This window comes from Pongo abelii, chromosome 21 (genome assembly GCF_028885655.2).
Source record: "Pongo abelii isolate AG06213 chromosome 21, NHGRI_mPonAbe1-v2.0_pri, whole genome shotgun sequence".
NCBI lineage: Eukaryota > Metazoa > Chordata > Mammalia > Primates > Hominidae > Pongo > Pongo abelii.
The window spans coordinates 44034789-44058322 of record NC_072006.2 but is presented as its reverse complement, the minus strand read 5'-3'; the positions used below and the strand labels follow the sequence as shown (position 1 = coordinate 44058322).

Genomic DNA, 23534 nt, shown 5'->3' with positions numbered 1-23534 from the left:
GCCATCTTGGAGCTTTAGACAAAGTCAGTCACCAGCTGAATAAAGCCTAGAGACCCCAGCCAGTGCCATAAGGAGCAGAAGAATAGCCCAACTGAACCCTGTTTGAATTACTAACTCACAAAATCATGAGGTACAATAGATAGTTGTTCAATAAGATGGCTAGGTTCTGGAGTACTTTATTACACAGCAACAGACAACTAGAACAGCACCTGAAAGAGTAAGTGAAGCTCTCTTGAAATGTTGGCTGGTTGTATCCCAAGTAAAATTCATCTCAGAGCTAAAGTGTCAGCCACAGTTCACCAGATAACAGCCCCAGTATGTCCTGGGACAGAGTCCATCAGTTCCCATGCTATGAAACAGATAGCCTACACACACAAGAGGCCTGACGGATCAACCTATTCCATAAAACTGCCTGCTCCAACTCATGTTCACAGTCTCCTTCCTTCCCTAGGAGTAGAGACTTTGAGGAAAGCAGTCAAATACTCCACTGAAAAGAGTTATCCCTGTTCAATGGTTTTTACTGAAATGGTGTCAAAATAAAGGAAAGTCCCTGGAAGGCCAAGAGGGGTGACTTAGAAAAGTAAAATGCAGTGACTTTTATTAAGATGACTCAGCTGACCCGATCCTACCCCCCAAAGTAGGCTGGATTTGGGGAAAGAAATGAATCCCTGGAACTCAGAGCTGCGGCTAGAGGATTTCAAACAGAACCATTGCTAAATACAGGTTCCAGCACCAATGTCTCCCAAAGAGAAAGCAGTAGTGTTTTGTTTTTTTTCCAGCTAAATCACACACACATTCCCTCTCTTTCTTCCCCTCTCTCATCGTTCATTAGCCTTCTTATCTGATGAAACCAGAAGCACCTGGATCCCCTAAAACTTCAGTCCCAGAAAGACAAAGGCAAACCCCCAGTCATTATGTCCAGTGAAAACCAGACCTGTACACGCAAAGAGGAAGTGCCAAGGCAAGGGCCCTGCTAAGATTACGGGCTGTTAATAAGGAAAGACAGAAGCCAGAAGGTTTGATGTACAACTCCACAAGCAGAGGTTAAGGGGAGAGACGGGGCAAGCTCATTTGCAAACTTGGTCCTGTTTCATTAAGTGAGAGCAGAGACAGCCTGTCTCAGTCCAGCAGAGAAGGAACTCATTATCCACGTAGGGAGCAAGAGATAAGAATCTTTTAATAATTGCTGGGAATTTTTTTATTATGATGTGGAATGCCAATTTAGGCCTCTCCTCGCAGGCTGGATACAAACAGCCTCCTTGGGAGTTAAAGCCTCTCCCCCCTACCCAGCTGTGGTCATTAAGGACAAAGAGGAGAGAGACGGATGTTTGCTCTGAGGAAGGCCTGCTGCTCAGGGGTGCCCTGCTGGCTTCAGGAGCCAAGTCTCCACCGGACAACTCTGGCCTGGCTGTCCTGCCACCTCCAGAACTTTCCCAGAGCTGAGGCTTTTCATCCGAGACCCTGTTTCCCTACCTCCAGTTGTCCCTGCCTCTCCTCAAGATGTTCGGAGTATCTGCAAAGGTCTGAGCTGTGATTTCCTTTTGCTTTTAAAAACTTCATGTATAGGATCTAAACAGAAACTTTAGACAAGGAATACTTCCTGTTCTAAAGGATTCACTGTCAAAATGAGTCTAATGGAAACTAGGCAATTCTATTTAGGTTTTACCAAGACACCCTTGCCTACCGGAGATTGGGCTTGTTGTTTAAAAGGGAGCTTAGCAAAGGATTAGGTGCATATCCTAATCTGATGCATTTCCCTTGATGTAATCTGAGAAACTGAAAGAGAAAGAGAATAAAAAGGGGAATGCTTTTTTTTTAAAAAATGCATTTGACCTCACAATTTGCAGAATGATCCAGATGGACCATTCTATCATTTGCAGGCCTCTTGTTGGAAGGCTGTGCAGGCCCTGAATTAGAATCCTGTGTCCTGAGGCTGCATTTTCTCAGGCAGTGACTGTAGTTCTCCTCAAAAGCTGAGAAGAAGGGAAATCAAGGCCTACCTAGGCCTGCAAGTTGCTGATCCTCCTGCCATGGGCTGTGTTGGGGGCTCCCCTTTGATCCCACCCAGATGGGCTTTTAGCCTCAGCACTCCAAAGGATTTTCACAAGTGGGTCCTTAATGCTTTCACCAGCTCTATTCCTCCCTCTGCCCTGGCTCTGTACGGCCCTTCCCTTTTTTGTCCCCTCCTCTCTCCCTGCATCACGCCTGGCAGGGTGGATGCTGAATGGCAGTGATGGTGGGTTTTAAGTCTGAGGTGTCGGGGCAATGAGGAGTCTTTGAGTCAGAAGGGCCTCGCTGTTTCCATCTCCACCAGCTGGGGCACCGTGCCCAGGCCTGGAGGCTCCGGGATCTGTCTGACTGTGAGCTCAGCGCCTGTTCCTTGGCTGGATTTCAGAGAGGCCTGAGGAAGTGAGGGGCGTTGCTGGCTCCCTGGTGGAATCTGTGCTGACAGCTCTCAGGCTTCGGCGGATTCCTGGTGCACAGCAGACAGCAGCTCCAGGGCAGACGTGGCCGAGCAAGCTGCCCTGGGCCCTGCTAGCCTGCTCGCTGCTGCACTGCTAGTGTTGCCCCAAAAGCAATAATTCTATTAATAATAGTCATCATCATCATCTAACAATCACAGCTACTGGGTATTGGGAGGCAACGGAGTGCTGCCCTGAAGAGCAGATTTAGTAATGTGTTCCCAGGTTTAGTAATGTGTTGGCGACTTCCTAGCAATGTGACATTGGAGGAGTGGTTTAACATCTCTGCGCCTCGGTTTGCTCATCTATGAGAATGGGTAAGTGGGGTACCTACCTGTGCTGAAATTCAAAGAGACAGAGAGAAAGCTGGCTGCAATCTAAATGCAGTAAGACACAGCAGGTGCAGGATGGGACAGATGAAGCTGTGTGGTGGTTATGAAGACACGTGACATGAGCCCAAGCTGCTCCTGCTCCTGTCACTGAACCCTCCTAAGCCTTAGTTTCCTTAGCTAGTAAATGGGGATAATTATACCTCCCAAAGCTATTGAGAAAATGGAAATCTCCCATGAGGAGAATAAGAAATAAGTCCAGTTAATTTTGAAGAAAAAAAGAGAGGAAAGGGTGGAGATGCAGGATGAAAGTCCTCCAATTTGACTTTCTAGGACCCATGTTTTTGGTCTCTGTCCAATTCCATGCCCCTAACCACAACTTCTCTCCCACACAGACCTGCTCTAACCTGGCATGTCTCCACATGGGCATAAACCATTTACAAAACTACCCAGCTTGTTTCTTCTCTCTGGAATGCGCATCTTTCTCCTTTCCATCAGCTGATCCCTTATATAAACCCCTACGTCACCACCTTCAAAGAGGCTTCCTTGACTGATTTTGAACCCTACAATGAGCAGTGATTAATATTTTCACATAAAATAGCTTGTTAAGGTTTTACAAAGAGGTGGCCCTGGAGGTGGCAGAGGTCTCCTGCTCATGGTGAACCTGAGCCAGAAGCCCTGATTATTGTAGGCTGGCTTCAGGGTTAACATCCAGATTGTTTTGTTGATCTGGTGTCTTTGAACTGAGGAAATTCTCCAATGGTGTGTTCTCAACTCCCATGAACACCAGAGATAAAATGTTTCAAGAGGAGGAGGCTTAGTTTAGGTACTTAGAGATTGAAGAGAAGAGAAAGAAGGCAATTTTCCTGGATCACTCAGGATGCATAACCATAGTATTCAAAATTAAATTTTGGAGACAGTGTTACTACCATCCTCATCTTGTGCACTCCAGACGTACACAAGCTCCTTAATTCTGCAGCCTCCATCCCTGTTTCTGGCTCCCCATATCTTGAGCCCTCTTTCCTGCAATCCTCGAATACCCGACTTCTGTTCTATCTTCAGGCTTCCACTTAAATGACCCTTCCTCCAAGAAGACTCCCCTGAATGCACTATAGAAAGTCAAGCAATCCTCATTATTTTCTCTCCCTGCCTCCTATTAAATATTTTTGATAATACCTATTACAAAGCAAAATTATTTTATATTTTATAATTTTTACTGGGTTATATTTTTGTCTCTCCCTGTATAATAAGCATTTCATAATTTACCTTGCTTGTCACCATAGCTACAGTGTCTATAACAGGATTTGGTATCAATGAGTGTTTTTTGAATACATACATGAGGGTCAAAAGAAGTTCTGAGTGGACTATAGAATGCTTTTCTTGAAGAGCTTCCTGAGGAAAAGAAGTCCATAAACTGCCCAAAGAAACTTGGTGACTTCATCTTTGCTCACTTTGTCTCTGCCTACTACTTTCAACCACAAATAATTGCTCCCAAATCAGGACCTGGGCAAAATTAAGGGTTGATAATGATTACTGATTAATCGTGATTCCTTTTGTGCCTGAAAATTCTACTTGAGTAAAGAAAGGACTCTGGCTTGGTTGGTGAGGTTGCTAAGTATAATTTGGGATTATAGACAAAGTACTGGGCTAAGCCATGTAAGTCTTCCTCATTTTGTGCTTTAAATGGTTGACAACCCAGAGAAGCAAGTCCACAAACCCTATCAGAGGCAGACACTTTGTAGCCTCTGCTGCAGTCGCTTCGACATAATTCCTCAAGTCATTGCAAGCCCAACCTCATAGCTCATCATATATAGGCCAACAGGTCAACATCTCCCAGTGCAAGAGGGCACATTTCTATAGTGACTAAGAACTCATGTGTTGAAGTGGGATGGAGTGAACTTTGAATTCTGGCTCCCACACCACACTTGACTTGTGAGACACTGGGCAATTCAGTTAGCCCCTGTACGTAAGACTCAGTTTGGCATCTGCAAAACAGGAATAAAAATGCCTTCCCCATGGGACTTATGTGAAAGGCAAGTGAGTCAATATCTGCGACACACTTTACACACATGAAAGATTAAGGAAAAAGTTGCAAACATTATTATCATGTGCTTTGGGATTTTCTTTCCCTACTGCAGGTGTGACTCACTGTGTCGTTATACCCTCTTCTCGTCGGATCTTCCTAGATCTACTTAGGATGCAATCAACAATACCAAATGCCTAGTGCATGGCAGCATGAAACAGTCACTGCCCTCAAAGAATTGATGCACCAGTGAAGGAGCATGCCACACACACAGATAATTAGAAAATAATTCGGGATATCTGAAATGAAGGTTAAAAAAAATGTATGGGGTACCCGGAGGAATGAGCGATCTCACTTTCTGGGATACTGATATAAACCTTTATGGAAAGAATGACTTTTGAATTGGATGCTAAGTCATAAAAATGACAGGAGAGAGGGCATGTGTAAAGGTATGGAAGTGTACATGGGGGCAGCATTCTCCAGGGAGCTGAAGATTCTAGTGGGACTGCAGAATGTCTCACAGTAGAGTGGTGACATGCAGGACAAGTCACACAGCTGCACTTTCTTCTGAGGCCCTTGGAAAATTAAAAAAAAAAAAAGTGGGAGAAGTGGGAAGAGCATTTGCTCAGGTTTGGATTGGAAAGGGAGCAAGAGTGATGGCAGGTAGAACATTCAGGAGACTGGTACCTTAACCTATTCCAGAGATAATAAGGCCACATCTTCACCAGGGCATTGGGAGCAGAGGGAGAAAGGCTGGGGGATATTCAGAAAGCTGTATGGAAGGACACGTTAACTAGTTGCATTGCAGAAATTTGAGTGATGGCTTCTTAGAGCAAAAACAAGTAAATCTAGTGAACCTCATGAGAATGGGCCTGTTCTCATATTCCTGCCAGCTGTTTAACAGTCTCAAGAGGTGTTGAGGAAGTTGACATGAGCCCCTTTCTGTTGCAGCAAACCTGGGAAGATGGAGACAGCTTATGAACAAAAGTATGGGTACTAGAGAGGTCACGGAGGCAGCCTAAAGGATGTGTCTAGAGCCTGCCTATCATCTTCTCAGAGAATATTGTCTTTGGAACACACCTGTCTCTACCTTTTCCTTTGTTTGTTAATTTGATTTGTCCGTGGCATCACCTTTGAAGTAGGGGTAGTGGGGTCTCAGAAACCAGCATTTTGAGAATTAATGACCATTGAAAATAGCCTCTCCCTGCTGCCTTCTCTCTGGAATTCCAGGCCACCAGTAAGGTCAGTCTGGCCACCAAGTGAATAGGCCAGGGGCAATAAGGAGAATGGGCAGAAAGGTGCTCCATAGATAAGGAGAAGCTTTTGCATTTGGGACCAAGCCTTTCAGGACACACTGCATTTTGGAATCCACATCTCCAGTAATTAGCACCAGCACACAGGGACCAGTTCCTAAGGCTGGACTGATTCCCTGATGTCAGAGCACTGGCTCCGCAGGCGGAGAGCAGCAGAGTGTTTCTTATACAAGGACTGGGAAGGCTGGGGCAGGAATCCTGCATATGTACAGGGGCAAAAGGAGAGACAGAGAAATAATAAGAGAGTTCCTATGATTGACATAGGACGACACCATCTTCTGTGACCTTAACTTGTCCCAGTGACATTCATATGAGGCAGGTTTGTTACTATCCTCATCATCTTTCCCCTGGATAACTATGGTGAGCTCCTCAGAGGCCCCATTTTCACCTACACAGTGGCCAGGGCTACCCCTACAAACTGTAAGTCAGGTTGTGGAGCTGCTCTTTTCAGCCTCCTCAGATGACTTCTCATCCATCTCCTTCAGAATAACATCCAAAGTCCTTATCACGGCTGCCTAGGACACCTGCTCTCACTCGGCAAGTACCACTCCCTCCTCTCTGCCTATGTTTCAGCCCCTCCAGTCTTCTTGCTGCTTCATCTTTGCATATTGAAAGCACGTATCTGCCTCAGGACCTTTGCACATCTGTTTCCTCTGCCTGGAAGCCTCTTCCTGTGCAAGTGTGCATAGCTTACTCCCACACTTACTCACATCTCTGCTCAAACATCTCCTCCTCCATAAAGGCTTTAGCTGCTGTAGCTGAAAGAGCACTCCCATTACTCTCTATTGTCTTAGCCTATTTTATTTTTTCCTCATAACCTTTATCACCTGACATATCACATCTTTTGTCTTTGCTTATTATTTTCTTCCCCAACTAGAATAAAAGTTTTATGAAAGCAGGGACTTGTTACTCTTCTCTACTGTATTCTCAGTGTTAAAAATGTGTCTGGTTCCTAGGGTGTGCCCAATAAATGCTTGCTGAATATAAGAGTGAGTGTAGAAATTGTTATGGGCCAGGATAAATGCCTTTTGGTAATTTAATCTTTCCATCAACTCAGTGATGTAGGTTTCATTGTTACTCCTATTTTATGAATGAGGAAATGGAAGTTTTTGGAGGTTGAGTAACTTGCCCGGGGTAGCACTGCTAGTGAGCAGCAGAGTGGGGATTGGAACCCAGGTCGCCCAACTCTCTGGCCCACTAGGTGAGGTGATCTAGAAGAAAATGAAGGTAAATTAAGATCTCCTACCCCTGAAATTACCCAGGTAAAGGATAGTTTCATGCCCAGGTATTTGCAATCTGGCCTCTGCCCAGAGTGAATGATTTGGGGAAAATTAGGATAATGCTTCCAGAGAAGGCAGAGGTGTAGGGACTCAAGAGGAGAGAATATAGCTTCCACACGTAACCCCATGCCTGCAGCCTTCTGAGTACCCATGGCTCACTCCTGCAGGCTCAGCCAGCCTCAGCCTCAAAGCCAACACCAGCATCAGGCAAACGATTTCTTTATGACTTGGCAGTGGTATTGGGTCTGCATCATTTCTGATGCCATTTCTTTCTTGCAGCTGTGTCTGGTGTTCACATGGTGAGATTCTCACTTTGTGTCCTTGCTCAGATTCCATGGTTTTCCACAACAAGGCCATCCCAGCACCATTAAGGCATTGCCAAAACACATTTTTCATATGACCTGGCACCTTCTATCTGCTTCCGGACTTTCTTAATACCAACTTGCTACCTGCCCTTTCTCCTGTGCCACCTATTTGTACCTTCCTGGATGCCCACCCTTTATCTTATTCTCTGTAACTCGCTTCTTTATGTCTTTCTCATTTCCCATCTCTGGATTCCAATCATCACACAGTGCATGATGCCACCCCAGTCCCAGTTTGGATATTTTAATAGAAACTCAAAAACCAATGTTTAGATACTGGAAATTTAGCATCATTAACAGAAATTGCAGAGCCTAGGATACTTGGGAATACTAAGGAGGGGCTAATTTAAAATTTAAATTATTTGCACACTTGGAGCCTGCACATATATCTTGGTATTGATCATAGCTCTTTGGAAGCGATTTACGTTTTCAGCACACCTATAAGGCTGAGATTTATACTGCATTTGGTGTTTAACTAGCCTCTTAATGCATCCTGTTGAGCCATAGTATTGGTGGCCGTATTGTACATTTCAGCCTCAGTGCTGAATTGATTTGCTGAGTGGAGTTGAATTTAGGCCATTAAAATAAATAAATAAAATGAATAAGAGGGACTTCCAGGACCTCATGTCATATTAAAATCAACAAAAGGCAGAGAGACACAACCTCCAGAGTCATGATTGGGTATGGTGTTCCAGACACAGAACATGAATGAGTCCTTTTGATATGGCCACACATAGTAAACACTAGCAACGTGGAATTAAGGAAGGGACCAGGGCACAACGTACATACATGCTGATGTGAAATGAAGAAGACCTGAATCCAAATCCTGATTTTATCTACACTCCCTCCATAGCTGGATTTTCTTGTTTCTGGCTCCCAAATGAATGGCCCAGCCAGTGATTACATAGAATTCTAGTCCTCTTCCCAGAATCTCAACCCATTGTAGGTAATCCTCCCATCCTCAGATTTTGAGGTATGTCCAGCCTTTAGATTGGAACAAGAGGGGAACAGGTCTCAGCTCTCATCTAGGGTTGATTTGAAGGTATCTCTTGCTTTTATTACCCCTCAAAATTATTGAGGGATCTCAATTATTTCAACATTTTAGTGAATCTAATGGCCTCAGGGCATCTCAGACTACTAGGATCCAAGCCAATTAAAACATGGACCAGCTATTTTCCAAAATATTTATTCCAGATAAAAACTTATTTTGCCTCTTAGATAAGAAAATCACTGGACAATGTACAACTGTTGTGTTCCTCCTGGTTGTCTGAAATGGCATCACTTTCCTTTGCAGTAAGTACAGTGATGCCTGTCACATAAGCTGGCTTTTCAATGGAACCCAAAGCATGCTGGTCATCAGTCATTGTCAAGAGTAGGCTGCCACTAAAACCTTTTTTCTGAAGGAGGTGGCATATGAAGGTTGGTGTAACCAGGGTCATGGGTCATGATGGTGCCAGGGGGAGATATGTGGGGATGAGAGCACCAGGAGTCCTTCCTTTCTCCTCAGCTGAGTGAGGCAAGGTCCCATCATTCATTCAGCCTGGGTCTCTTGATTAGCCATTTCAGAATTTTCTAAAAAGGACATAGTCATTTCTTTACAATGCATTGACCAATGTCTCTACAAATGCTTGCCCCTTAAATAAAAGGTAGACTTGGCTTATTCACCCTTTCAATGCTTCTCATTCTAATCTTAATTTATAAGCACATGGGTCCCATCATAGAAGTTACATATTTGTAAAAATGTTGGAGCCATAAAAAAGAAAGGGATAAAGGGAGAGAACAGAAATAGATGTTTGTATTTGTGTACCTCCTTCAAATTATCTTTACTTTTTCAATAAAGAAATATTTATTGATGGCGCTCAGTAATTTTTTATTGACAAGCAGGAAGACAATAATATAGCAGGATCCTGGTGATTTCCATCATTTGAAACATAGCAAATGGCAAGATAGCCAGATACTACTTGGAAGGGACCTCTAAATTCCAGGTCAAGGAATTTGGACATTATTCTGTAGGACAGAGGCTTATATTAAAGGGGTTTTGCACAAGAGTGTGACATTATTCAATTTGTATATTGGAAATATTTGGCTGATGGTGATGTGAAGAGTGCATTGTACCTGGGTGAACTTGGAGGCAAAAAAATTAATTAAGAGGCCATTGCTCTGGGTGAGATGTAATGAGGCCTTAAATTCATGAGTAAATTGTAATGCCACCTACAATTGAGATAACCTAAAAGGTAATTCACCAAAGTTTATAATTATTCCATTTACACACATGCACACACACACACACACACACACACATCCCTACCTCACATCATGCTTCCATACCACAGCAATTGCATTCATTTACTTCTCAACTATCATTAAAAAAGTCAAAAATGCATTTCAAAAACAATATGGCTCTTCAATTCCTCTTAGACTATGATCTCTTTAAAACTTTAGACATGTGTGAAAAACTAGAGTAAGAATCAATACTGCTGACTTCACAGAGTTCCTTTGTGGCCTCCCTCATTTTAGTCCAGCCTGAGTATTCAGCTTCCTTTTTTCTCCAAGCACATCTGCAGAGCCAGGGAGAAGTTGCCACAAGCCTCTTCTATGAAACTTGGGCTCTCTTCAAAGCAGTGATTCTGTTTCAGTAAAAAGTCTACACAAGAGCTTGCCCCATTATAAAAATCTATTTAAACAGGCACTGGTTTATTTACTGTAACCAGAGCATAGTGGAACTGGAGCTGGGATAATTAAGCCCTAATTTATCAACACTTTAGGGAACAGCACTTTTGAAATGGAGAGTTTAAAATTGGGATGAATGGTTGGACTGGGGCAGGCTGGCCTTGCCTGGATTCTGAGAAGAGGCAAACATTTCCATAAGTTGTATACTAATGCTGACCTACACAGCCTGTGGTGTGGTGCCCTCCAAATGCCAATTACCCCAGGTCTTACCTGCCATAAGGCCCTCATCTGTGTTCAGGGGATAGGAGGCCAGCTAGGGTCAGTAGAATAGTCCACCTTAGAGATTTCTATGCACTTCTCACAGACTGATATATGGAAAGTATATGCTTGAAAAGCACTGGACATCTTCTATGTGCCTGTTGTTGTGCTAGTTTTTAAAAATAAAATTAAGTTCTAGGTTGCATGCCAAGTACACTCGTCTTAGAAGGGATTAAATGAGATTTGTTGCCAGCTCACTCTCCACATGCATTTCCTGCCATGCCTCTGAGCCTATCTTCATCTCTCTAGTTACTAACAAATAACAACTGCTTCTAGAACAGACCATGACTTTCTACATGTCCTTTGCACATTCTCTTCCCTCATCCCTTCCCTATATTATTCAAGTAACTCTGACATCTGCAGGTCCCTCTCAAGGGTTTTTTTCTTTGAGACTCTCCCAGTAAGAATTATGTCTTTTATTCTGTCATTCCAATTTTCACTCATTTTTCTGTTTATTTGTTCATTCAGTCAGCAAATATTTATTGTAACATTTAATTACATTAGAAACATAGTTGTAGTTGCTTGAGTTACAGCAGTGAATAAAACAACACTCCTGCCCACAAGGAGTTCACATTCTAGAACAGGGAAGGGAAGGGAAAAGAAAGATAATATATCAGGTGATGATATGGCTAGGAAGAACACAGATATGGGAATAGACCCCAAGAGAGTGGATGTTATTTTACATAAGGTGGAAAGGGAAGATGCCTATGACAAAATGCCATTGAGCAAAGACCTGAAAAAAGTTAGGGAGCAAACTTGGCAGATATCTGGGAGGCAAGTTTGAGGGCAGAGGCAACAGTAAGTGCCAAGACCCTGAAGCAGGATTATGAATGGTGTATTCCAGGAAGACTCTACTCTTATCGGTTATGTGTACTATACACACATATAATGTTTCATCTTGCTATAGTTTTTCATCTGCCTTTACCCCTAGACTGTGGCTCCTGGAGACCAGAGACTATGCTGTATTCATATCTGTATCCCTAAGGTCCAGGGTCTAGCACTGCTTCCAGACCATCATCAATGCTTAGTAAATACTTGTTAAGTGAAAGAATAGTCTCAGTTATCTTCCCAACAGTCATATAAAAGAGTTTGACAGTTGGGAAAACTGAGACATAGAGGGTTTAATAATGTTTGCATAGCTATTAAATAAGCAGCAGCATCTAGATTCTGACCCATGATGGTAAGTCCCAGAACAAAAATACTTTCACAACAGTCTTGTTTGTGAAGTCAGAGCAAATCCTTCTGCAAGCCCAGGGTCAGGGGCCCGCAAGGTAGAATTTGTGTGGTATCACTAAGCATCCCTGAACCCAGCTGACGCTGTCCGCCTGCATGCTCACCCACCTGGCTACCTTCCATCATGTCCTGTGGAGTAACTGATGCTACAGATGTGACATTCAGTCTGCCCTATGGCTCATCAGAGAGTGTTGTGTGAGCAGAAAAGAGCTTGTATGAAATGCATCACAGGTTGGGTCCATCTCCATAGCTGGGTGACAGAAGGAAGAAGGGGACACCAGGAAACACTAGTGATGTCTGGAGTGGAGCACTGTGCCAAGTGCAAAGAATAGAGCAACAAAGGGTAGGCAGGAAGGAAGATGGAATTCTCTGTCCACATAGCTAAAGTGCACTGACTCAGGCATTGTTCCAATCAGCAGAATTTTCACTGGAGTTTCACAAGGTTGGGATTGAAAAAGAGAACAGTAGTGCCAGTCCTGGGTTGGGCAGGTAGCAGGGCAATGGGGACATCTGGGAGCAAGGATGACAGGCCTGCAGTGAGAGAGGCAAGCGTGCAGTGCCTGCTGTGTCTGCAGTGGGCAGGTGCGGGCGCAGGCAGCCACAGGGTGCTGTGCAGTCCGATGAGAGGCCCCAAGTCCCTGGCTCTGGTTGATTTGCCCTGGGTCTGGATGTTTGCCTTGGCAGCCCCGGAGCATTAGCCTTGGCCTCTATGTGATTCCCCAATGACCAGGCAGCCGGGCCAGCACACCTGAAAGTCATTAGCTTGGGGTCCCATTTTGTTCTCACATTTCCAAGCAGTGACCCGCAGCCATGTGTAACGGGGCAGGCACTTTATCATTTTGTGCTTTCCAGTCCACCACACCTTTTGGGCTTCCCCTCCCATCAGTCCTTGCCCAAGGCCTACCAGTCCCCCAAAACACAGAGCTAACAAGGACTCTTTTCTTTCCTCTTCAATAAATACTTATAAGACTTGATTATTATGTTTGCAATCTGTTTCAGTCAGCCTTCATTCTTTTTCCATTAATGAGTATCCTGAGGCTCTGAGTGGTTAAATGACTTGCCCAGAATCACACAGCAAATAAGTAGCAGAGTCCGGGTAAGAGCCGAGGCCTATCTGACACCAACAGGCTCCAGCCACTTTGCCATGATGCTTGCCACCTGTGACATCTTAGCCCACCTTTCCACCTAGTGTTAACCCATTGCTCATCTTTTTAAAAATATCAATTACTTAAAAACTGATAGTCTTTTCAGCGTATTTGTAATCACTTGTATTGTTGTTACTTTCTTTTAAAATGTGATTTTAAATCTATTCTCCTAGAAATATGTTTTTCTAGCTTTTCTAGCTACCATTTCTATAAAGCAGTGGTTCTCAACCAGGGAATTCCTCCCTGCCCTCAGGTGACATCTGGCAATGTCTGGAGACATGTTTGGTTGTCACAACTGGGGCAGGAGTGTAGTTCCTGGCATCTAATGAATAGAAGTCAGGGAATCTGTTAAACATTCTATAATGCACAAGACAGCCTCTCAACTAAAAAAAAAAAAATCAAATCCAAAGTGTCAACAGTGCCAAGGTTGAGAAGGTCTGCTCTAAAGCCATCAATATCTGTATATAAAGATACATTCTTAAGACCATTATTTTCCTACAAATAAATACTTATCTTTGATAATATAGCACCATGAATAACTTATTTAGTGTGTTATATAGTCAGTACAGTGTTATAGCTCATTGTAGCTGACTGTGTGCATGTCTTCCCAACTCTATGTTCAGTGACAATGTACTGAGCTTGAAATTGACTAAGGTGAGACTTTTATGCCATGAACATTGGCAAACTCTATATCAGGGCTTTTTGTTTTTCTTCTGGAGAGCCAGCTTATTAGCATACCATGAACTTTCTATGGGATAGGAATTGTACATTGCCTTGTTGAATCCTCACAATAACATTCTGAGGTAACTAATACAGTTATCCCAATTTAACATTAGGAAACTGAGGTACAGAAATTTATAACAATCTGTCATACACAATATCATTACTAAGTGGTGGGGACAGAATTTGAAACCAAGCAGTTGCACTGCAGAACCTACACTTTAAGCACTATACTGCATGAACAAATATTAATTAGAAACAACTGTAATGCACTGTGTATTTCTGAGTTGGTCCATTTGAGATTGAAGAGTGGATATTTACATTAAGCACGTTGCATTCCAATATCACCTTACAAATTTGATGTCCTCATAAATGATAGACTTGCTATGAGTACTCCATTTTAGGTAAATGTATACATTTTAAAATGAACGATGATTAAACAAATTCACTAAAGAGTTCTTAAAATCCTAAAAGCAGTTCTCCTTCAAATTGCTGCTTAAATGTCACCTCTTCAGTGAGGTCTTTCTTAATGAATATTTTAAAATTGCAGCCACATTACCTCCCCAGAGGCCCATCCTGCCCGCTTCTTTCTCATTTTATCCATAGCACAAACTCCTTAAGGCTGTGTTTTGTTTTGTTTCACTTCAATACTCCCAACACCTAGAACACCACATAGCACATAATATACTCTCAAAAAAGATTTATTAAATGAATAAATAAAGGACAAACACAGAGACTTCCCGAAGAATACTAAACAATCCCATCACTCATGGAAAGGGCATATCCTACCATTTTTATGTATTAAATTCCACATTTAACATGTATCTATGAGAAATGCAAAGTAAGGCAGCATTTGCCCTTAAACAAATTTGGTAAACATATTTGCAGTAGTCAAAATTGGAAGACAAATTATACACCTAAAACAATTGAGCTGGTTTAGCTGTATTGATGCTGGTCTTCTAATTAGATGGAACTTCTCACCAAAGTCATCCTAGAACACTTAGCATTTGCCAGCATCACGCTGGGGATAGACCTGGAACCCATATGGCAGATAGAAATAGGTACTAAATACTACATGTGTGCAGAATTGAATCTGTCAATAAGTCTTGCAGAAGACAGTGTTTATTAAAGAGGGACTTCTCAACATCACTGGCTTTATCCAACTCCAAGAAACAGAAGTTCAAAATGTCCTCTTACATCAGTGTTATCAAAGAGTTTATGACTCAGTCCCCAAAAGAAAGTGCAACAAAAACAAAAATTGACCAATGGGACCTAATTAAACTGAAAATCTTCTGCACAGCAAAAGAAACTATCAACAGAGTAAACAAACAACCCATAGAATGGGAGAATATGTTCAGAAACTACACATCTGACAAAGGTCTAATATCCAGAACCTATAAGGAACTTAAAACAACTCAAAAAACAAACAACAACAACAAAATTAAAAAATGGGCAAAGAACATAAACAGATATTTATCAAAAGAAGACATACAAATGGCCAATAAACATAAAAAATGCTTTACATCACTAATCATCAGAGAAATGCAAGTCAAAACCAAAATGAGATATGATTTCACAGCAGTCAGAATGGCTATTGCTAAAAAGTAAAACAATAACAGTTGCTGGTAAGGCTACAGAGAAAAGTGAATGCTTATACACTATTGGTAGAAATAGAAAAGTTCAGCCACTGTAGAAAGCAATTTGGAGATTTCTCAGAGAACTTAGAACTACCATTCAACCCAGCAATCCTATTACTGGGTATACAACCAAAGGAAAATAAATAGTTCTACAAAAACAAAACAAAACACAAATACACTCCCATGTTCATAGCAACACTGTTCACAATAGCAAAGACATGGAATTAACCTAGGTGCCCATCAAGGGTAGATTGGATAAAGAAAACGCTATATATATGACGTGGAATACTATGCAGCCATAAAAAAGAATAAAATCATGCCTTTTACAGCAGCGCATGCAGCTGGAGACCAGCATTATAATCAAATTAACACAGGAAAAGAAAAACAAGCACTGGACATTCTCACTTCTAAGTGGGAGCTAAGTATTGGGCACATATGGACATAAAAATAGAAACAATAGGCACTGGGGTCCCCTAGAGAAGAAGAGAGGGAGGAGGACAAGGGCTAAAAACCTGCCTATTGAATACTGTGCTCACTTTCTGGGTAATGGGATGATTTGTACCTCAAACCTCAGCATCGCACAATATACCCACATAACAAACCTGTACATGTATCCCCTGAATCTAAAATAAAAGTTGAAAATTATTTTACAAAAGAAAAAAAGTCCTCTTGGAAAGGAACATAGTTTTAGTTAATGCTTCAGCCTTCCCAGTATTTGACAACTGTAGATAGGTTTGCCAGATATAGCAATAAAAAATACAGGGTGTCCAGTTGGATTTGAATTTCAGATAAACAACAAATATTTTTCAGTACCAGCATATACATAGATATTGTTTATCTGAAATTCAAATTGATTTGGGTATTTTATATTTTCTCTGGCAACCCTAGCAGGCAGCTCAGGCCAGACTCTAGAGTTGCCTGGTTACCGTCAGGACCTCCGCCATCCAGAGTGCTGAGGAGGCAAGGATGGAGAACAGGGACAGGAAGTAGTCTCCAGGACACGATCGGTCAACAGTTCTGGGCACAGGCAGTCCCTCCCTTCTGCTTCAGAGGAGCACAATATTTGAGAATCAGATAGCCTGATTTCTGGTGTCACCTAAAACTCTTGTTCTGTTTTGTTTTCCCTTCTATCTGCATCCACTGATTTCTCTCATTGCTTCTGTTATGGCAACAATCAGAGTTGTCATAAAGCCTGCTTGACTCACAGAATGCAAGGGACGCTTTTAAAGATGCAGATCTGAGATCTTATCCAACAAGCAGGTCTAGGATTGGACTTGGGGATCTGTTTTTTTACATCTCTTTGGGAGATTCTGATAATTTTCAAAAGTTCTCTTGGAAAGGAACATAGTCTTAGTTAATGTTTCAGCTCTCTCACTGTTTGACAACTGTAGACAGTAGGGTTGCCAGATGTAGCAATCAAAAATACAGGGTATCCAGTTGGATTTGAATTTCAGATGAACAACAAATACTTTTTCAGTACCAGTATATACAAATATATTGTTTTCTGAAATTCAAATTCAATTGGATACTTTATATTTTCTCTGGCAACACCAGCAGGGAGCTCAGGCCAGACTCAGCTCAGGCCAGGTTATTTGGGGAAACCCCCTATTTTAGGTGTTGGCCTGAGTTCCTCGGTTTCACCAGATGTTATACATTGTTAGGAAATGTTGGCATGCAGTTTCATAAGTACTCTTATGAAAGTCAGGGATCCAGGCTGGAATGAAATGTGGCCCACCCCAGGACTGGGAGAAATATTGGGAAATATGGCTCATGGTGCCATGGAAGGAAGCATAAACAGCCTAGTATGACAGAGATGACACAACAGCAGGCTATGTTTAGAGCAGGTACACAGCAGTGCTGGAGAAACAGGGACAATGGGGTTGGGAGATCCAAGGTGAAATAAGATGACTGCTACCATAGGAAATCTGGGCCACAATTCTAAATCCATAGAATAAAAGCAGGTGGCATAAAGGAGGCAGTTCACTGAGCTACCTGGCAGCACAAAATCAGATGATCTAAACATTATTTCACCTCTTTAAGCTTAAGTGTGTTTATATGTAAAATGGGGATTCATTAAGGTTTTCACTCATTTATTTAATATGATTACCCACAAGCCAGTCATCTACTGAGTGTTGCAAATACACCAATGAATAAAATATGTGAAATGCTTGACTTCATAGAGCTTACAGGCTATCAGGGAAGGCAGATAATAAAAAGGTAAAAGGGCATAAACTGTTATTAATGTAAGTAGTTATAGATAGAAATTTCTAGTTAATACTATAAAGGGAACAAATAGTTATAGTACAGGATGCTTTCAATAAATTAAACACACACCCAGATACGCACAGAGCTATAGAAATATGATTGTAAAAGACAAGGGATAGAGAAACTCACCAGTCAAGTGCAGCCAGGAAAGCAAAACACGTGCAAAGTACTTCAATAGAGAAAACTTAATGTAGGGAATTAGTTTTAAGGTATAAGAAGAACTAAAACAGTGAAGAGGAGATGAAGCAAGAGATTAGCAACTGTAGAAAGTGAGTGCCTTATCTAGGGCTGGAGGGGCAAAGGAAGAAACCAGTTTTGCAGGATCCCAAGAGCCCTGTGGAAACTGGGACTGTGGCAGGCCTGCTAGGCCATCAAGGCATAAGCTGTCCAGTGAGAGTGGGAGCTGCAAGAGAAGCACAGTTGCTTCCAGAGATGCTGCCCCAGGTGGGAGAGGAAGAAAATTACCCTGGCCTTTTCCTGTCCTATGTCTTGCCAAGTCCTTCAGTTGGCCATATCTAGCCAGAAACTAGTGGTCAAGGGAGCCTGTAAATGTAGTTTCCTGAAATACAGAGAAGATGGAAAGAAGGGTAAGGAATATATCCAAGTGCAGACAAATGACCAGCACAAGCAGTGGGTAATAGGTTGGAGAAGTGGGATAAATGGTACCCATCTTGTTGGGTTTTTACCATGGTAGAAGAGCCTGTATGTGTGAACTTCTTAGCACTGTGATAATATGAATTGAGTATGTAACTGGTGCATGGTCTCAATTTATGTTAGTTTAATGACGTAGTATTGGCTCCTAGATGTTTTGACAACTGAATTCATGCATGGGTCTGGGACAATCGGCCAAGAAGAATGTCAGGCCAGAGAAAGGTGTCCATAAGAAGAATACAAAATGCAGAATTCAGAAATAGCTGTTGTGCCAGATGAACAAGATAGGGACTGTAACAGAGAGCCCTAGCAGCTGCCTGGTTTCATTACAAGTCCCACAGGACAGGCTGTGCCTAATATTAGAGCCAAATCCTGGCTCTCAAAGCAAAGCATGAGCCACTTTCAGCCAACCAGCCAAGGTGAGTTGATGATGTGCCCACTGGGTGGATGAAGTTGCATGTGGGAGTTAAGAAAGCCCTATATTTGGAAAGCTAATTGTCTGTGTCCCATTTTCCCACTGATCATTGATAACTGGACATTGATAATAGTATGGACGTGATGGGGTGAGCATAATGAGAATATAACATAGAAATGTGCTCCCCATAGGAGCAATTAGATTATTAGGTTTCCTAAAGACCAATGCAGTTGGATATATTACTCTGGATATATGCACTTGGTATATCATATAGGGTGCTTCTATCATACAAGGCACACTCAAAACTGTTTAGCTGGAAAGAATTTAATAAAGGGACTGTTTACAGAGGTGTAGACTGAAGGTTGGTGGGGCACCCAGGAAGCAGCTATAGGGAAAGCCAAGGGGAGGGAACTGGGACTGGTCTAGTGAGAGCCATGGGACATGCTCACCTAAGAGGAGCCATTTTCAGCTAATGTCAGAACTGCAGTGAGGCAGGGAGAGAGTAGGGGTATATATACTCCCAATTATCTCTCCTTCTTATTTCATGTATCTTGCCAGTGCCTCTTTTTTTTTCTTTTTTTTTTTTTTTTTTTTTTTCTGAGCTCAACAAGAAGCAAAAGGTCAAAGGACCTTGAGCAGTGCAGTCCTTAGGAGTCAGCCTCCAGAGACACAGGGTCACAAAAGGCCAATATTTGATTAGGGAGGAGGGTAGTGGCAAGCCTAATATCTCACACATAAAGTGTCTCAAACTTTGAGAGCATCAAAAGATGGTTCACTCTCCAGTTGTCCAGCCATAATCTTGAACCACTTTCCATTGGCCAATTTCACCTGGAGATCTCACTCATTTGAAGTTAGGACAAAGATCTGAGTGGAATCTACAAACTAAAGGACTTACTCAAGACAGAGTCTCTAAAATGGTGTAGCTGTAGCAGCCCATGAGAGCTGACGATTACACTTACAGAAATTTTGTGTGCTAGTTGTTAGATGCAGCTGTTAATAAAAATTACATTAATAAACTTTAAGTTAATAAATTGCATTTTAAAAGGTAATAAGTAAATACTCAAAATTCACTATTTTCAGTTATTGTACTACAATCCATGCTTGTGAGGTTGTTTACATCTATTATATCCATATGATGGAAATGCTATATAATGTTGTAGTACTGTGGGTCCATTCTCAACATTCACATTCAGTGATTCAACATTGATAGCTTAAAATTGGCCATAGTGGTCAATTTTAAGTTTACACCATGGAAAGTGGCATATGCTACAAATGAAAGTTTGTTCCAGGGGAGCTGGTTTTTGAACATTTACCAGCACAGCGCTCGACTCTCCTACCTCACTTCACTCCTGCCCCCCATCAAACCTTGACCAGACTTTTGACAATGAAGAAGGGAAAAAAATGATGTCAGAAATCCTTAAGAGCCTTTACTTCTTTTCAGGAGCAGAATCATTCATGGGAAAGACAAGCACTAGCTTCTGAAACTTTGGCTTTTTCTCTCTTGCCTGAAGATTAAAACAAACAAAACATTATCCTTTTCCATGTTAAGTCTTTAAACAATTACATCAGGCTTGAGTCTGACACCCTAAAATAGGAGGGTAAATTGGAGAAGGGCCAAGAGTATATGAAGTGGCAGACTAGGATTAGGCAGCATGTGTGGTTGTAGAATACAACATGCTGAGATACAAAGAAGCCTGCAAGAATGGGAAGTTCTTGGCTGGGCGCAGTGGCTCATGCCTGTAATCCAAGTGCTTTGGGAGGCTGAGGTGGGAGGATTGCTTGAGACCAGGAGTTCAAGGCCAGCCTGGGCAACATAGCAAGACCCTATCTCTACAAAAACATTTTTTAAATTAGCCAGGCACTATGGCATGCTACACGTCCCAGCTGCTTGGGAGACCAAGGCAAGGTGACGGCATGAGCCCAGGATTTCAAGGCTGCAGTGAGCTATAATTGCTCCACTGCACTCTAGCCCAGGTGACAGAGCAAGACCCTGTCTCAAAAAAAAAAAAAAAAAGTGGGAAGATCTTTATTTATCAATACTCCTCTTTACCAGAAGACTATACTGGAAGAGGGTGGAATTAGTAAGACAGACCTAGATTTGTATTTCCTAACAACATAATATTGAGAAGTCTTCTTGTTTTCTTGCCTACAAATTGGAGATTATAATCGTTATGTCATAGAATGGAAAACATTGAGTGATAGAGTATATGACAACAACTGACACAATTTATTTATTTATTGATGCATTTGACAAATATTATCATACTATGTTCAAAGAACATATTGAAGAAAACCTATGTAGTCCTGCCCTCATGAAGTTCATAGTTTGGCAGGTGAGACCTACATTAAACAATTGCACTTAAAATAATTTCATTATGAAGATGACCCTGCTGAAGGAGCATATGTATCAATTAAGCTAAGCCTAGAAAGATCAGGAAACATTTGGATACTCGATAACCCTTGTGTTTTCTTTCTCCATTTCATCCTTCTTTCCTATAGTTGTAGATTTCTCCAAAGCAGCTGAAGGCTGCTTTGCCCTCTAGCAGGCAGACAGGAAATAATGTAAATAACACCCCTGGGATTATCTTCATCCACCTTGAGAAATGATTCTATGACATTCTTTGTCTGCCAGAGTGTCCTCAGCAGAATTAAGTTCCAGATGTCCAGGGCACCTATTTTAGTTGCTCTCCTTTTATTCTCATATCCCTATTTTCCAGCAGGTGTTTTCTGCACCTCCCAAATACACTAGTTGCACACAATTGACTCAGAGCTGATCTTATGGGAACCCAAACCAAGAGAACTCACCTCTCAAACTCGTCTGTATCCCAAAGCACTTGTGTCTCCCTAAGTTGGGTGCAAATGTGGCCTAAAATGCAAGAAAAGACTTCCAGGAATAGATTGGTCATATAAGGTATGATCTGAAGCAGGACATTCTGAAGGGTGAAGGAAGCACCATTGAAAGTACACCAAGAACACAACAGGCATGAACTGGGATTGTATTGAGCAAACTAAGATGCATGGTCAGCCTGTTTGGAGAATGTTTGACTCTTCCAGAAAGACATAAAGGCCAGCATTCTGGTGGCTAATTGGAAGTCTGAGCACTCCTCAAGAGAAAGCAGCTCATCTGTCAAAAACTCAAGACTTATCAGTCATTCTCAGAGCCAACAGAGCAGCAGCCTCCCATGATGCACAGAGAAGAAGCACATTTCTACCCAGATCCCTCATGCAAACTCACAGTTTTTAAGAGAAAAACAACACAGATTTGTTAATGTCCGTCACCTCTTTGGGGCAGCTGCAGCTTTTTAAGAGCCAAGGGGTCCCCAGTGAATTCGAACCACACCAGCGCATGAGAAATGATTGACTCTGAGAGCTTTGCCAAAATGACTACTAATGTTGAAATCACACTCAGCTCAGTACATTTCCTGTGGGCTGGTGCTGCAGTGGGTGCACTGGGGGCAGGCAGGGGGGATTCCCAAAGAAGGAAGTTTCTACGCAAACCCCGCAGCCCAGATCAGGTTTCAGCATCTCTTTGCTAATTCCCCTTGCATTTTTCTTTCCCCCCAAACATTTAAACTTAAATAGCTATATAAGTTCAAATGTTCTTTTATAGAGTGAAATAAACAGCTTTTATAGCCTGAAAACAGCAAGCTTAGAGATCAACTGTTCTTCACTGAAGCAGGCATGTTTAAGCTAAAGAAATAGATGGCATTCTCTTCGTTATCATTAGCTATATTTTTCCCCCAAACTAATAGGAGGTAGCATATAAATTAGCTGCCATATAAGTTGTCAGGGAAAGAAGTTAATGCAGCCTCCAGGCATTTTGCTGCAAGGCTGCCCCCCTCTGGCTCCCACCACAACCCACAACATGATTTGTGCAGAAAGCAAGATGTTTCAGAAAGAGCAGTTCAGAAGTGGGGCAAGTCCTCTGAAGGGGCCCAGGGGCTGGTCACTATCTCTCCACCTACTGGTTACTACTCCTGGCTTCTCAGTCCATCTTACACTTTCTGTCTCCAAAATATATAATTTAGGTTAAAGAGAAATTTGGCAACCCATTGTTCCTAAACGACATTCGATGAGCGAGTTAGGTGGAAAGGCAGGGAAGCATGGGGAAGACAGAGGTACAAGGAACACTTCCTCCCCTTTGCTAGGGCTGACCTTTTCATTTCAGGGAAAATGAGTGTCTTGCCTTTGGGGCTCTTCCTTCACCAGGGGACTGTGAAGCACCTGGAACATTCATGGAACAGGCTATGTGGTAGAGCCTGATGCTGGATGTCCCATGGCTTGATTATTTGCACTGAAGTAGCCAATTCTTGTAGATTCATTCAACAAATAGCTTTTGGATATCTGTTATTACCAGGTATACTGTAAACATATCACAGGGCAGCCCTCAAGTGATTCTGATGCCTCAATACCTCTCTTTTCCCCAGCTTTCATTTAAAAATGTTGCAACATCCCAACACGTGCCTTCGCAATTCATTCCCTTTCTCTTTCTCTACAGCCACACTTTGCATCCCTCTCTAATGTGCACTCCTGCAACATGAGGCATATTCTCATATTCCCCAAGTCTACCTTCCTCAAGTGACTGAAGGCCTATTCTGGCCCCCTCAGCCTGAAGGTTAATCTTTAGAAGGTTAATTTTCTCTTAATCTTTAGAAACTATAAAATGTCTGTATTCTTTTGCTAGGGCTGCCATAGCTAAGTATCACAAACT

General features: G+C 42.2%; 1 long non-coding RNA gene across 1 annotated transcript in view; it reads left to right on the top strand.

Moving 5' to 3' along the window:
- The first annotated feature begins 1186 nt into the window (after positions 1-1186).
- The window catches only part of LOC134760758 (uncharacterized), a 76848-nt gene continuing 54500 nt past the window's right edge, over positions 1187-23534 (top strand). Inside the window, exon 1 of the long non-coding RNA XR_010138705.1 lies at positions 1187-1521. This is a non-coding gene — a long non-coding RNA (uncharacterized LOC134760758). The remainder of the gene's footprint in view (positions 1522-23534) is intronic.